This window comes from Carassius carassius, unplaced genomic scaffold, assembly GCF_963082965.1.
Source record: "Carassius carassius unplaced genomic scaffold, fCarCar2.1 SCAFFOLD_57, whole genome shotgun sequence".
In the NCBI taxonomy this organism is placed as follows: domain Eukaryota; kingdom Metazoa; phylum Chordata; class Actinopteri; order Cypriniformes; family Cyprinidae; genus Carassius; species Carassius carassius.
The window spans coordinates 1,200,062-1,213,601 of NW_026775196.1; the positions used below are offsets into that span (position 1 = coordinate 1,200,062).

Sequence of the window (13,540 nt, forward strand, 5' to 3'; positions counted from 1 at the left end):
AGGAAACAAAAATTTTGGGTGTGACTTTAGGAAAAGACGAGAAAGGGGCAAGAGAAAGAATGTTTGAAAAGTTGTTGGGGGAAATGGAAAGGAGATTAATTTTTTGGAGGGGAAGATTTTTAAGTTTGAAAGGGAAAATTTTAGTGGTTAATGCTTTAATGTTATCCAAAATGTGGTATATTTTAATGGTGAGCGCAATGCCAAGATGGGTGGAAGTAAGAATAAAAAGATGTGTTTTAGATTTTATTTGGGAGAAGAAACCCCCAAGAGTTGCTTATAACACTCTGATAGGACACGCTGATAAAGGAGGAATGGGATTAGCTGATGTAGAATTAAAAAAGAAAAGTATGAGAATTAAAGTTGTGAAAAAGTATATAGATGATCAAGAAAAAGGAGAATGGAAAGATACAATGAAATATTATTTGGACAAATGTGGTAACGTGAAACTAGGGGACAGTGTTTTATGGATGAAAATGAAAACATGGATGTTTGAAAGAATACCAGATTTTTATAAAGAAGTTTTAAAAGCTTGGGGTTTTTTTCTCTCAAAGGTTGATTTTATACCTGGAGGAAGGAAAGAGATTTTAAACCAACCATTGTTTTTTAATAAGCATATTGTGAAAAGTGGGAAAGAATTATTTTTTAAAAAATGGTGGGAGGTTGGGATTGCAAGATTAAGATATATTATGTATGAGATAAGAGAGGGTTTTTTACCAGTCCAAGTAATTATTGATGAGTTGGAAGAAGCCAAAGAAGAGTATGACATAAACAATGTAAAAAAGCAATATAAAGAAATGAAAAGTGCAATACCAAAAGTGTGGATAAATGAAATACAAAAGGAAGAAAAAGAGGAAGGAAAGACTGAAGTTTATTTTGTTAATCAAAATAAAAGAATAGGGTTTAGTTTAGGGAATGTGAAAATGTTTTATCAGGTTTTAAGGGAAGAGATTTTTAAAAAACCAAATTCAAATGATATGTGGTTAAGAAACTTCAATGGCTTGAAAGAGGAAGAAATATGGAAAAATATGAGGGGAGTACTGGTGAGCACAAATTTGGAGTGTCTTGATTATTTTATAAGGCATAATGTAATATGGTCGGAAATGAGGTTGTGTATTATAAAAAAAGAACAAAGTGCATTATGTAAAGTTTGTAAAAAACAAGATGAGGGTTTGTTGCATTTGTTTTTACTGTGTGAGAAATTAGGATCTTTTTTTTAAATTTTAAAAGAAATAGTGAATGACCTAGGGGAAAGAAAAGAAGATCAAGAGTGGCAAAAAACATTTATGTTTGGAAAGGAGGAAAAGTGTAAGAATAAAATTATGATCAATTTGTTAATTATTTTGGCAAAAAATGCTATATGGAGAAGAAGAAATATAGTTAAAAACAGGTCTGTTTGTATAGATGTTTGGACATTGTATAAGCATATGGTGGAAGATTACATGTTTACATTGTGTAAATATTGGAGACTGGAGGTAAAAACAGAGATGTTTATGAAAATGTTTTCTTCTCAGGTACAGAACATTCTTTTGAAACATGATATAAATGTATCTGTAGGAAAAAAAGTGTAAAATAGCAAATGCCAGAAATGGAATAATGTAGAAGAAAAATATTTACAAATATGAATGTATTTTTTATTTTTAATTTTTTTTTTTTTATTTTTTTTTTTTTGTTGTTGTTGTTTTTAATTGGAATGTGAAACTGTATTTAGGAGAGACGTAATGTATTATTGTGTGAACTAAATAAAAAAAATAAAAATAAAAAAAGCTATGCCCGATCTCGTCTGATCTCAGAAACTAAGCAGGTTTGGGCCTGGTTAGTACTTGGATGGGAAACCGCCTGGGAATACCAGGTGCTGTAAGCTTTTTGGAAAATTTTCATTAGTTATGTAATAATCTTGGAAAAAAAAAAAAAAAAAAAAAGAGTCAATGCCAGATCTCTGAATCTTAGAATGTTTTATTCTGGTTACTACTTGGATGGGAGACTGCCTGAGAATAATACCAGGTGCTGTAAGCTTTTGGGTTTTCTTCCCTACTTATATATTGAACTGGAGACTAGAGTGGCTGATCTTTAAATAGCCCTCTCTCTGCAGCAGCCTTCGCTTACGGCCATACCTGGCTATGCCTGGTCTTTACTTGGATGGGAAACCGCCTGGGAATACCAGGTGCTGAAAGCTTTTTGAAAATTTTTCACAATTTTTTACTTTTTGGAATTTTTTCACTAATTATATAATAATCGTGCAAAAAAAAAAAAAAAGAGTCAATGCCCGATGGCTGAATCTTAGCATGTTTGGTTCTGGTTACTACTTGGATGGGAGACCGCCTGGGATTGCCAGGTGCTGTAAGCTTTTGGGTTTTCGTCCCTATTTATATAATGTACTGGAGATTACAAGCTTGGATGGGAGACCGCCTGGGAATACCAGGTGCTGTAAGCTTTTGGGTTTTATTCCGAACTTATATAATGAAACTGGAGATTAGAGTGTCTGATCTTTAAATAGCCCTCTCTTTGCAGCAGCTTTCGCTTACGGCCATACCAACCTGGCTATGCCTGATCTCGTCTGATCTCGGAAGCTAAGCAGGTTTGGGCTTGGTTAGTACTTGGATGGGAGACCGCCTGGGAATACCAGGTGCTGTAAGCTTTTTGGAAAATTTTCATTAGTTATGTAATAATCTTGAAAAAAAAAAAAAGAGTCAATGCCCGATGTCTGAATCTTAGAATGTTTGGTTCTGGTTATTACTTGGATGGGAGACTGCCTGAGAATAATACCAGGTGCTGTAAGCTTTTGGGTTTTCTTCCCTACTTATATATTGAACTGGAGATTAGAGTGGCTGATCTTTAAATAGCCCTCTCTCTGCAGCAGGCTTCGCTTACGGCCATACCTGGCTATGCCTGGTTAGTAATTGGATGGGAAACCGTCTGGGAATACCAGGTGCTGAAAGCTTTTTGGAAATGTTTCAAAATTTTTTACTTTTTGGAATTTTTTCACTAATTATATAATAATCGTGCAAAAAAAAAAAAAAAGAGTCAATGCCCGATGTCTGAATCTTAGCATGTTTGGTTCTGGTTACTACTTGGATGGGAGACCGCCTGGGATTGCCAGGTGCTGTAAGCTTTTGGGTTTTCGTCCCTATTTATATAATGTACTGGAGATTACAGTGGCTGATCTTTAATTAGCCCTCTCTTTGCAGCAGCTTTCGCTTACGGCCATACCAACCTGGCTATGCCCGATCTCTTCTGATCTCGGAAGCTAAGCAGGTTTGGGCCTGGTTAGTACTTGGATGGGAGACCGCCTGGGAATACCAGGTGCTGTAAGCTTTTGGGTTTTATTCCGAACTTATATAATGAACTTGGGATTAGAATGTCTGATCTTTAAATAGCCCTCTCTTTGCAGCAGCTTTCGCTTACGGCCATACCAACCTGGCTATGCCTGATCTCGTCTGATCTCGGAAGCTAAGCAGGTTTGGGCTTGGTTAGTACTTGGATGGGAGACCGCCTGGGAATACCAGGTGCTGTAAGCTTTTTGGAAAATTTTCATTAGTTATGTAATAATCTTGGAAAAAAAAAAAAAAAAAAAAGAGTCAATGCCAGATCTCTGAATCTTAGAATGTTTGGTTCTGGTTACTACTTGGATGGGAGACTGCCTGAGAATAATACCAGGTGCTGTAAGCTTTTGGGTTTTCTTCCCTACTTATATATTGAACTGGAGACTAGAGTGGCTGATCTTTAAATAGCCCTCTCTCTGCAGCAGCCTTCGCTTACGGCCATACCTGGCTATGCCTGGTTTTACTTGGATGGGAAACCGCCTGGGAATACCAGGTGCTGAAAGCTTTTTGGAAATTTTTCACAATTTTTTAATTTTTGGATTTTTTTCACTAATTATATAATAATCGTGCAAAAAAAAAAAAAAGAGTCAATGCCCGATGTCTGAATCTTAGCATGTTTGGTTCTGGTTACTATTTGGATGGGAGACCGCCTGGGATTGCCAGGTGCTGTAAGCTTTTGGGTTTTCGTCCCTATTTATATAATGTACTGGAGATTACAAGCTTGGATGGGAGACCACCTGGGAATACCAGGTGCTGTAAGCTTTTGGGTTTTATTCCGAACTTATATAATGAACTGGAGATTAGAGTGTCTGATCTTTAAATAGCCCTCTCTTTGCAGCAGCTTTCGCTTACGGCCATACCAACCTGGCTATGCCCGATCTCGTCTGATCTCGGAAGCTAAGCAGGTTTGGGCTTGGTTAGTACTTGGATGGGAGACCGCCTGGGAATACCAGGTGCTGTAAGCTTTTTGGAAAATTTTCATAAGTTATGTAATAATCTTGAAAAAAAAAAAAAAAAAAAAGAGTCAATGCCAGATCTCTGAATCTTAGCATGTTTGGTTCTGGTTACTACTTGGATGGGAGACTGCCTGGGAATAATACCAGGAGCTGTAAGCTTTTGGGTTTTCTTCCCTACTTATATATTGAACTGGAGATTTGAGTGGCTGATCTTTAAATAGCCCTCTCTCTGCAGCAGCCTTCGCTTACGGCCATACCTGGCTATGCCTGGTTAGTACTTGGATGGGAAACCGTCTGGGAATGCCAGGTGCTGAAAGCTTTTTGGAAATGTTTCACAATTTTTTACTTTTTGGAATTTTTTCACTAATTATATAATAATCGTGCAAAAAAAAAAAAAGAGTCAATGCCCGATCTCTGAATCTTAGCATGTTTGGTTCTGGTTACTACTTGGATGGGAGACTTCCTGGGAATAATACCAGGTGCTGTAAGCTTTTGGGTTTTCTTCCCTACTTATATATTGAACTGGAGATTAGAGTGGCTGATCTTTAAATAGCCCTCTCTCTGCAGCAGCCTTCGCTTACGGCCATACCTGGCTATGCCTGGTTAGTACTTGGATGGGAAACCGCCTGGGAATACCAGGTGCTGAAAGTTTTTGGAAATTTTTCAAACTATTTTACTTTTTTGGAATTTTTTCACTAATTATATAATAATCGTGCAAAAAAAAAAAAAGAGTCAATGCCCGATGTCTGAATCTTAGCATGTTTGGTTCTGGTTACTACTTGGATGGGAGACCGCCTGGGATTGCCAGGTGCTGTAAGCTTTTGGGTTTTCGTCCCTATTTATATAATGTACTGGATATTACAGTGGCTGATCTTTAATTAGCCCTCTCTTTGCAGCAGCTTTCGCTTACGGCCATACCAACCTGAGGGCGCTAGAGAGCTACAGGAAGTGTTGGCTGCAGTTGGGAGAGGAAGGCTCTCCTCCATTTTGATTTTTCTGTTTGTGTTTGTTTGTAAGTTGTTTTTGGACTTTAGTTCAGTTTTTTGTGTGGTTTTTCAGTTTTAAACCACCTAACAGCAGCTTTTTGCTGGCTGGCGGGTGGTTTCTCTGTTTTTTGTTTTTTTTTCTTAAAATGGATGGATTAATGGATGACGACACAGGACCGGCTGGAGAGACACGTATGGCAAACGATACTGGACTGGCTGGAGAGAGACGCATGGCAAACGATACTGGACTGGCTGGAGAGAGACGCATGGCAAACGATACTGGACTGGCTGGAGAGAGACGCATGGCAAACGATACTGGATTTGGCGGAGAGAGACGCATGGCAAACGACACTAGACTGGCTGGAGAGAGACGCATGGCAAACGATACTGGACTGGCTGGAGAGACACGATCGGTAAATGACACTGGACTGGGAAATCGACTACGAGCTGGGAATGGGAATAACCAAGGCACGAGGGAGAAATTTCTTGAAAGAAAGTATCTAAAAGAGGCTACAGTGATTGTGAACGTAGAGAATGTGATCGAGGTGAGAGCAGAGGATATCATCAAGGCTGTATCAAAACAATGTGGACATGGGAAAATCCTGGCACTAAGGCCAAGACAAGGGAAAGAATATGAATTAACAATGGAGAAAGAAGAAACATGTGACAAACTGACTGATGGACTGATGATAAAAGGAGTGAACTGTGAGGTAAAAAATTTGCAAAACAGAGATTATGTTGTTTCCTTCATGCACCTGCCCGTCTATATTGATGACAAAGAAATTTTAGCTAAATTGGAAGGATGGGGAGTTAATCCCATTTCACAGATAAAAAGAAGATGCTACCCGGGCACTGACATAGAAGACGGAACAAGGTTCCTAAAAGTGAGATTCCCCAAAGGTGTGGCATCGTTGCCATATAGCACAAAGCTGGAAACAGCAGAAGGGCAGCAGTATTTTAGGGTGATGCACAGCCATCAGGTGAAGACCTGTAGGCTGTGCATGAGCCCTGGACACCTGCTGAAAGACTGCCCAGATTTTAAGTGCCGTATTTGCGAGGAGAGGGGACACTTTGCAAGAGATTGCAATGCTGTCAGATGCCCAGGGTGTCAAGAAGTTTTAAATAAATGTGAATGTTGGATGGAAGGAGAGGAAGGAGGTATGGAACTTCAGTTGGACGGACAGGTGCATGAAAGAAACAGTGAGGAGGAAAGAGAAACTGATGAAGGACAAGAGGAAGACGGATTGCAACAAAAAGAAACAGAAGAAAGAGCGAGCAACAGAGAGAAAGAAGGAGAGAAAGTAAATGATGCAGACAAGGAACATTTAACAGAACAGGACACCCAATGGACGGAAATTGAAATATCGGACAGTGTTAAAAAACTTCTGGATGACGTGGACGGAGATGTACAAGGAATGAATGATCAAAACAAAGAAATGGACAGTGAAGAAGAAACGAGGATGGATAACATGGAGATAGACAGAGAGGGGAGAGGACAAATAAGAAGACGAACATTAAAGGTAAAACCAAATGTGGGAAATGCTAGAAAAAAGATAATGACAAGGGGTCGAGTGAAAACTGTAAACAGATATGAAGTGTTAAGAGGGCTGGAGGGAGAAGATGGAAAGTAATGGTTTTTAGGTATTTATTTTTCTTTTTAATGGTTTTAAGTTGTGTTACTTTTAATGCAAGGGGACTGATGGACATGGGTAAATTTGAAAAAGTGAAGGAAAAATGCCAAGGCGAAGATGTTATTGTTTTACAAGAAACAAATTGGAAAGAGAGTGTGATGAAGGACTATAAAAAGAAATGGGAAGGGGATATTTTATATAACAATGGGGATGGAAGGCTTGGAAGAGGAGTGGCTTTTTTAATAAGAAAAGATGTTTTTAATGCAAGTAGAGTGGTGTATAAAGATAAGATGGGGAAATGTATGGTGGTGGAAGTAAATTGTGAAGGACGTGAACTGATTTTAGTAAATGTACATGCGCCAACAGAGGAGAAGGAAAAGAAAGAATTTTTTTATGTTTTAAGAAATATCATAAACAAGTATAAGGAAATAATAATGATAGGGGATTTTAACACAGTTTTTAGTAAACAAGACATGGCAGAAGGAATGGTTTTTAAAAACGACAAGGGGAGAAAAGAATTAAAAGCATTAATGGGAGAAAATAATATCATCGATGTGTGGAGAGAAAGAAATGAAAAGATAAAAGAATTTTCAAGGAGGCAAATAGTGGGGCAGTGTGTGTGTGAAACAAGAATAGATTTTATTTTATGTACAAGAAATGTGGAGAATTTTATAAAAAAGATTAAGTATGAAGAAACAAGTTTTAGTGATCACAAGTTTTTATTTTTTAAAGTAGACTGGAGTAAAGTGCAAAGAGGGCCGGGATTATGGATTTTAAATACAGAGGTTTTAAAGAATGAAGATTATGTTTTAAGTATAAAGGAGATCATTGAAAAGGAAAAAGAAAATGGAATGTATAATGAGGATAAGCGAATGTGGTGGGAGAACGTGAAATATCTGGTAAAAAAGTTTACAATAACCTATTGCAAGTTAATTAATAAATGTAAGAAAAATAAGGAAAGAGAGCTAAGACAAAACTTAAATAAGGAACTGGACAAGACAGAAAAAAGCATAGAGAAAATAAAAGAAATAGAAGGTAGACTGAAGGAAATGGAAGAGGAGAAATATGAAGCTGCAAGATTAAGAAGTAAAGCTAAATATACAGTGGAGGGGGAGAAGTGCACAAAGTTTTTCTTTGATCTAGAGAAAAGAAGAGGGAAAGCAGACATGATTAAAGAAATAAGGGGCAAAAATGGGAGAATAGTAGAAGAAAATGCGGACATTTTAGAGGAAATAAAATCATACTATGAGAACTTATTCTGTACAGAGGGGGTAAAAGAAGAAGAAAAAGTGGAATTACTGAAGCAAATAAAAGCCAGAGTAGGAGAAGTGGATAAAAAAGAGTGTGATGATGAAGTAAGAGAAGAAGAAATAAAAAGAGCAATAATTGGATTAAACAAAAGAAAAAGTCCAGGGATAGATGGGTTGGGGAGTGAGTTTTACATTGTTTTTAAAGATGTTTTAACAACTATCTTAAAAGAAGTATTTGACGAGATTTTTAGGAAAGGTGAGATGAACGAAAGGATGGGAATGGGATTAATGAAGCTGATATATAAAAGGAAAGGAGACAAAGTGGAGTTAAAGAATTATAGGCCAATAACAATGCTTAACACTGATTTGAAGATTTTATCAAAAGTTTTAGCTAACAGATTAAAAGAAGTGATGCCCACAATAATTCAAACAAACCAAGCTTACAGTATTAAAGGAAGAGACATTGCGGATACAACAATGAGCATAAAAGATACCATAAGATATATTAATGAAAAGAAGAAAGATGGTTTTATAATCAGTTTGGACTTTGAGAAGGCTTTTGACAGGGTAGAGCATGATTTTTTATTTGGAGTTTTGAATAGTTTTGGAGGAAATTTTATTAAATGGGTTAAGATTTTATATAAAGGTGCTGTAACGAGAGTAAAATGTAATGGGTTTTTAACAGAGTGTTTTAAATTAACAAGATCAATTAGACAGGGTTGCCCGTTGTCGGCACTTTTATATGCTTTAGTTGCGGAACCACTTGGGTTAATGGTAGAACAGGAAGGGAGAATAAAAGGAATAGGCATAGAGGGAGGAGAGAATAAAATATTTCAATACGCTGATGATACTACGCTATTGCTGCAAGATCTGTTGAGTGTAAGGGAAGCAATAAAAATAGTACAAACATTTTGCAGGGGATCAGGGGCTAAAGTGAACGAGGATAAAACAGTATACATGAGATTCGGGGGAAGTGAGGTTTTAACGGCGCACTTTAATTTTAAGGAAATGAATGAAATAAAGATTTTAGGTGTTTTAATGGGGAGGGATGAAACCAAAGCAGAAGGAATTATGTGGGAGGAGATGTTAGGAGGGGTCGAGAGAAGGTTGAATTTTTGGAGATTAATGTCCTTAACTTTGAAGGGGAGGGTTTTAATTTTGAATGTTTTAATGGTTTCTAAGTTATGGCATATTTTATATGTGGCTTCAATGCCGTTGTGGACAGAAAAAAGGCTGAAAAAATGTTTTTTAGATTTTTTATGGGAAGGAAAGCCACCGAGAATTGCATATAACACTTTAATAGGAGCAGTGGGGAAAGGGGGGCTAGGGCTAATGGACGTGGAGCAAAGAAAGAACAGTTTAAGGGTGAAAATCATAAGCAAATATCTAGACGAAGAAAATAAAGCAGCATGGAAAAGAACAATGGGGCATTTTTTAAACAAGTGTAGTCATTTTAATCTGGGGGACAACATTTTATGGATGAAAACAAAAAATTGGATGACGGAGGGGCTGCCAGAATTTTATAAAGAACTGATGAGAGCATGGGGAAAATTTTTAGATAATGTGCATTTTAAGCCACAAGGTAGAGAAAACATTTTAAATCAGCCTTTATTCTTAAACAACTGCATTTTAAATCAAGGGAAGCAGGTTTTTTTTAAGAAATGGTGGGATGTTGGAATTATGAAAGTCAGAGATGTTTTATATGAATTCAAAGAGGGGTTTTTACCAGTGCAATACATTGTGGATGTGATGGAGGAGGCAAAGGAGGATTATAGCAGACACGAGATTACAAACAAATATGATTTAATTAAGAATGCTATACCTAAAGAATGGATAAAGAGAATTGAAAATCTGGAAGAAGAAAATCAAGGAAAAGATGTGTATGTAAATATGGGGGGGAAATTGTGTGCTTTTAAAGAATGTACTGTGAAAATGTTTTATTGTTTTTTTAGGGATGTGGTTTTCAAGAAACCTGTTGTAAATGAATACTGGCTACGGATGTTCAATGATTTAACAGAAGAGAAAATATGGGGGAATATAAATGGGAGAATTGTACAGACTAAACTGGAGAATATGGAATATTTTATCAGGAACAAGGCAGTGTTCACAGATGTGATTTTAAGCAAAATTGGGATGGAGGAAAGTGCAATATGTAAAGTATGCCAAGATGCAGATGAAGGGTTTTTACACTTGTTTTTATATTGTGATAAGCTGAAAGATTTTAATGAGAGATGTAAAAGCATGATTTTAATTTTGAGAGGAGAGGGAAATGGAAACTTTGAGTGGGAAAAGGTGTTAATGTTGGGCATTAATGAGAAATGTAAACATGAGAAGCTGATTAATTTACTTGTGATGCTGATGAAAAGTGCGATATGGGAAAGAAGAGTGGTGGTGAAAAAGGACAATGCTTTAATTGATGTATGGAATGTGTTTAGGAGAAAAGTTGAAAAATATGTTGGATGTCTGTTTTATCATTTTAAATTGGAGGAAACGATTGATGTTTTTTATAATATTTTTACTCAGGAGGTGTTAAAGGTCTTCAAAGAGCTGGGGATTGAATTTTCATTTTTAAAAGATAAAAATATTTAATGACTTCTTTAAATTGTAAGTAAGATGTCTGTCAATTCAAGATTTTAGGAATTTTTTATGTCAAAGAAAGAATCTTATGTACTTTTGTATGTGAATAATTGATATGTATGTTTGAATTGATTAATTTCTTCAATAAAAAAAAAAAAAAAAAAAAAGGCTATGCCCGATCTCGTCTGATCTCGGAAGCTAAGCAGATTTGGGCCTGGTTAGTTCTTTGATGGGAGACCGCCTGGGAATACCAGGTGCTGTAAGCTTAAAAAAAAAAAAAAAAAAAGGCTATGCCCGATCTCGTCTGATCTCAGAAGCTAAGCAGGTTTGGGCTTGGTTAGTACTTGGATGGGAGACCGCCTGGGAATACCAGGTGCTGTAAGCTTTTTGGAAAATTTTCATTAGTTATGTAATAATCTTGAAAAAAGAAAACAAAAAAAGAGTCAATGCCCAATCTCTGATTCTTAGAATGTTTGGTTCTGGTTACTACTTGGATGGGAAACTGCCTGAGAATAATACCAGGTGCTGTAAGCTTTTGGGTTTTCGTCCCTATTTATATAATGTACTGGAGATTACAGTGGCTGATCTTTAATTAGCCCTCTCTTTGCAGCAGCTTTCGCTTACGGCCATACCAACCTGGCTATGCCCGATCTCGTCTGATCTCGGAAGCTAAGCAGGTTTGGGCTTGGATTGTACTTGGATGGGAGACCGCCTGGGAATACCAGGTGCTGTAAGCTTTTTGGAAAATTTTCATTAGTTATGTAATAATCTTGGGAAAAAAAAAAAAAAAAGAGTCAATGCCCAATCTCTGATTCTTAGAATGTTTGGTTCTGGTTACTACTTGGATGGGAGACTATCTGAGAATAATACCAGGTGCTGTAAGCTTTTGGGTTTTCTTCCCTACTTATATATTGAACTGGAGATTAGAGTGGCTGATCTTTAAATAGCCCTCTCTCTGCAGCAGCCTTCGCTTACGGCCATACCTGGCTATGCCTGGTTAGTACTTGGATGGGAAACCGCCTGGGAATACCAGGTGCTGAAAGCTTTTTGGAAATTTTTCAAAATATTTTACTTTTTTGGAATTGTTTCACTAATTGTATAATAATCGTGCAAAAAAAAAAAAAAAAAAAGAGTCAATGCCCGATGTCCGAATCTTAGCATGTTTGGTTCTGGTTACTACTTGGATGGGAGACCGCCTGGGATTGCCAGGTGCTGTAAGCTTTTGGGTTTTCGTTCCTATTTATATAATGTACTGGAGATTAGAGTGTCTGATCTTTAAATAGCCCTCTCTTTGCAGCAGCTTTCGCTTACGGCCATACCAACCTGGCTATGCCCGATCTCGTCTGGTCTCGGAAGCTAAGCAGGTTTGGGCCTGGTTAGTACTTGGATGGGAGACTGCCTGGGAATACCAGGTGCTGTAAGCTTTTGGGTTTTATTCCGAACTTATATAATGAACTGGAGATTAGAGTGTCTGATCTTTAATTAGCCCTCTCTTTGCAGCAGCTTTCGCTTACGGCCATACCAACCTGGCTATGCACGATCTCGTCTGATCTCAGAAGCTAAGCAGGTTTGGGCTTGGTTAGTACTTGGATGGGAGACCGCCTGGGAATACCAGGTGCTGTAAGCTTTTTGGAAAATTTTCATTAGTTATGTAATAATCTTGAAAAAAGAAAACAAAAAAAGAGTCAATGCCCAATCTCTGAATCTTAGAATGTTTGGTTCTGGTTACTACTTGGATGGGAGACTGCCTGAGAATAATACCAGGTGCTGTAAGCTTTTGGGTTTTCTTCCCTACTTATATATTGAACTGGAGATTAGAGTGGCTGATCTTTAATTAGCCCTCTCTTTGCAGCAGCTTTCGCTTACGGCCATACCAACCTGGCTATGCACGATCTCGTCTGATCTCAGAAGCTAAGCAGGTTTGGGCTTGGTTAGTACTTGGATGGGAGACCGCCTGGGAATACCAGGTGCTGTAAGCTTTTTGGAAAATTTTCATTAGTTATGTAATAATCTTGAAAAAAGAAAACAAAAAAAGAGTCAATGCCCGATGTCTGAATCTTAGCATGTTTGGTTCTGGTTACTACTTGGATGGGAGACCGCCTGGGATTGCCAGGTGCTGTAAGCTTTTGGGTTTTCGTCCCTATTTATATAATGTACTGGAGATTACAGTGGCTGATCTTTAAATAGCCATCTCTCTGCAGCAGCCTTCGCTTACGGCCATACCTGGCTATGCCTGGTTAGTACTTGGATGGGAAACCGTCTGGGAATACCAGGTGCTGAAAGCTTTTTGGAAATGTTTCACAATTTTTTACTTTTTGGAATTTTTTCACTAATTATATAATAATCGTGCAAAAAAAAAAAAAAAAGTGAATGCCCGATCTCTGAATCTTAGCATGTTTGGTTCTGGTTACTACTTGGATGGGAGACTGCCTGGGAATAATACCAGGTGCTGTAAGCTTTTGGGTTTTCTTCCCTACTTATATATTGAACTGGAGATTAGAGTGGCTGATCTTTAAATAGCCCTCTCTCTGCAGCAGCCTTCGCTTACGGCCATACCTGGCTATGCCTGGTTAGTACTTGGATGGGAAACCGCTTGGGAATACCAGGTGCTGAAAGCTTTTTGGAAATGTTTCAAAATTTTTAACTTTTTGGAATTTCTTTACTAATTATATAATAATCGTGCAAAAAAAAAAAAAAAAGAGTCAATGCCCGATGTCTGAATCTTAGCATGTTTGGTTCTGGTTACTACTTGGATGGGAGACCGCCTGGGATTGCCAGGTGCTGTAAGCTTTTGGGTTTTCGTCCCTATTTATATAATGT

At 37.6% G+C, this 13,540-nt stretch overlaps 8 non-coding genes across 8 annotated transcripts; all 8 read left to right on the forward strand.

The window, feature by feature from the left end:
- The first annotated feature begins 2,516 nt into the window (after positions 1–2,516).
- Positions 2,517–2,635, forward strand: LOC132138322 (5S ribosomal RNA). The gene has a single exon (XR_009432620.1). It is a non-coding gene; the product is annotated as a 5S ribosomal RNA (ribosomal RNA).
- Positions 2,636–3,193: 558 nt separating this feature from the next.
- Positions 3,194–3,312, forward strand: LOC132137708 (5S ribosomal RNA). The gene has a single exon (XR_009432034.1). It is a non-coding gene; the product is annotated as a 5S ribosomal RNA (ribosomal RNA).
- Positions 3,313–3,396: 84 nt separating this feature from the next.
- Positions 3,397–3,515, forward strand: LOC132138323 (5S ribosomal RNA). Its single transcript, XR_009432621.1, has one exon. It is a non-coding gene; the product is annotated as a 5S ribosomal RNA (ribosomal RNA).
- A 651-nt stretch (positions 3,516–4,166) lies between these two features.
- On the forward strand, positions 4,167–4,285 carry LOC132137753 (5S ribosomal RNA). Its single transcript, XR_009432076.1, has one exon. It is a non-coding gene; the product is annotated as a 5S ribosomal RNA (ribosomal RNA).
- Positions 4,286–11,338: 7,053 nt separating this feature from the next.
- On the forward strand, positions 11,339–11,457 carry LOC132138347 (5S ribosomal RNA). Its single transcript, XR_009432644.1, has one exon. It is a non-coding gene; the product is annotated as a 5S ribosomal RNA (ribosomal RNA).
- Positions 11,458–12,025: 568 nt separating this feature from the next.
- Positions 12,026–12,144, forward strand: LOC132138406 (5S ribosomal RNA). The gene has a single exon (XR_009432699.1). It is a non-coding gene; the product is annotated as a 5S ribosomal RNA (ribosomal RNA).
- Positions 12,145–12,228: 84 nt separating this feature from the next.
- LOC132138780 (5S ribosomal RNA) lies at positions 12,229–12,347 on the forward strand. The gene has a single exon (XR_009433060.1). It is a non-coding gene; the product is annotated as a 5S ribosomal RNA (ribosomal RNA).
- A 233-nt stretch (positions 12,348–12,580) lies between these two features.
- LOC132138781 (5S ribosomal RNA) lies at positions 12,581–12,699 on the forward strand. Its single transcript, XR_009433061.1, has one exon. It is a non-coding gene; the product is annotated as a 5S ribosomal RNA (ribosomal RNA).
- The last annotated feature ends 841 nt before the right edge of the window (positions 12,700–13,540 follow it).